The following is a 1663-nucleotide window of genomic DNA, read 5'->3' as shown; positions in this document are numbered from 1 at the left end:
AGTATATTCTGCAGAAGCTGATTCTTAGTCTGAGAACCTGTCATGTCTATTTTCAGGTTAGGAATGGTGAATTCACTCTGGAGCTGGGAGTGGATGAGGTCTACACGCTGACAACGCTTCACACAGGCCAGAAAGGGTCTTACCCGGACCCCCCCAAATCTCAGCCCTTCCCTCGAAGCTACAAGGACGACTTCAATGTCCGTAAGTGTGCCCAGCCCTGTACATAGGAGTGACTGTAGGATGTTGTGCTCCATTGTGCAATTGGTTGGAAGTTCCTCCTGCAGGCTGCCATTTTATATTTCTCAATTACTTCACTGGTATAAGCTTCTCACCAGGATTCCCAGTTCTCTCCAGCTGCCATGGCCAATCAAGCCATAAGCGTCATCGGTGACTTCACTTGGTGAGCAGCTTCTGTCTCGTTTATTCAGAAATTTCCCATCATTCTGGAAAGATTTGCACTTCTGATCTGGATGTTCTCTCCTTCCTCCTTCCTTCCACTCTTCCTCATCATGTTTATAACATATTAAACAAAACCTTTCCATTTTCTTTGCTAGAACATATTTTAGACCCTTTAGGCTTTGCGGTGCAGGCAGCTGATGACTGATAGGAGGGGATGGCAGGGTGCTGTGCATATTCTTCCTAACACATCACCCAGCCTCTGTATTCATCTCAAGACCTCTCAGCCTTTATGCATGCGGCGCCTCTTGGGAGATCTTGCAAACAAAATGCTTTTTCTATTTTGTCCCGGTTGTAGGTCCAACGTTACCATAACCTGTGACATTTACATTGAGACTCCAGGGACTGGTGGTGTCTTCATTGCAGCCAGAGTGGATAAAGGCGGCTCACCGACTTATCTCGCCAAAGGAATTTTTTTCTGGGTGTTTGCTGACGGCACTTATCAAGTTACTGGTGATTTACGTAAGTGGCACATTCTGGGAAGGGCCCTGACCGATGAGGGAACAATTCTGGACCTGCGTTGTCATCATTTGTGACTCCCTAATTGTGAGTTTTCTTTACAGTCGGGAAGATTGTGCTGGTGAAAGGGGATTCTGGGGTCCGTGCCCAGGCCTGGCACACGCTGACCCTTCATGTTGATGTAAGTAGGTGATGATCTATGGAGCAGCATGCTTACTGATGAGTGCATCAGTTTTTTACTTTTATCATTAAGTCACTCACATGCTACAGAACCAGGGGGGTCACAGATGGCAGCATAGGTACAGAACCAGGGGGGTCACAGATGGCAGCATAGGGGGCAGTAATTTTAAAGCAGTACATCAACCAGTAATAAACATTAGTCAGTGATAGAGATGCCCAATAAAACTAAATCAAAGTGAAATAAGCTTATGCCCCTTCCCCCATCTGCCCCATTGCAGCCCCTCCCACGCTTCTAGCAATTCCCAACTGTTGGAATGACAGCCGGGAATTTCTGCGTTAATCCAAGAGCTGTAGGTGCTGCTCTATAAAATTAGGGAGGTCTGGCACCGCATGTAAAGAATAAGGAGGGGATTGGTGGCTTTCTAATAGTGCAAAATTCTGCCAACTCCAGAAATAGTAAAAAAGGAAGGAGAGGGGTAGAAGAGGAGGGGTTTAATTTCTAGCGGATATATTTAATGATTATCAGGAAATTACATTAACAGTTAGCGTGATAAGCCCCCTTACAATA

At 45.9% G+C, this 1663-nt stretch overlaps 1 long non-coding RNA gene across 1 annotated transcript; it reads left to right on the top strand.

Moving 5' to 3' along the window:
* Positions 1-362: 362 nt before the first annotated feature.
* Positions 363-1612, top strand: LOC140321372 (uncharacterized). Its single transcript, XR_011918916.1, has 3 exons — positions 363-400; positions 755-918; positions 1020-1612. It is a non-coding gene; the product is annotated as an uncharacterized lncRNA (long non-coding RNA).
* The last annotated feature ends 51 nt before the right edge of the window (positions 1613-1663 follow it).

The sequence above is a fragment of the Pyxicephalus adspersus genome, unplaced genomic scaffold (assembly GCF_032062135.1).
Source record: "Pyxicephalus adspersus unplaced genomic scaffold, UCB_Pads_2.0 Sca3051, whole genome shotgun sequence".
Taxonomy (NCBI): domain Eukaryota; kingdom Metazoa; phylum Chordata; class Amphibia; order Anura; family Pyxicephalidae; genus Pyxicephalus; species Pyxicephalus adspersus.
This window is presented reverse-complemented; position numbering and strand designations above follow the sequence as displayed.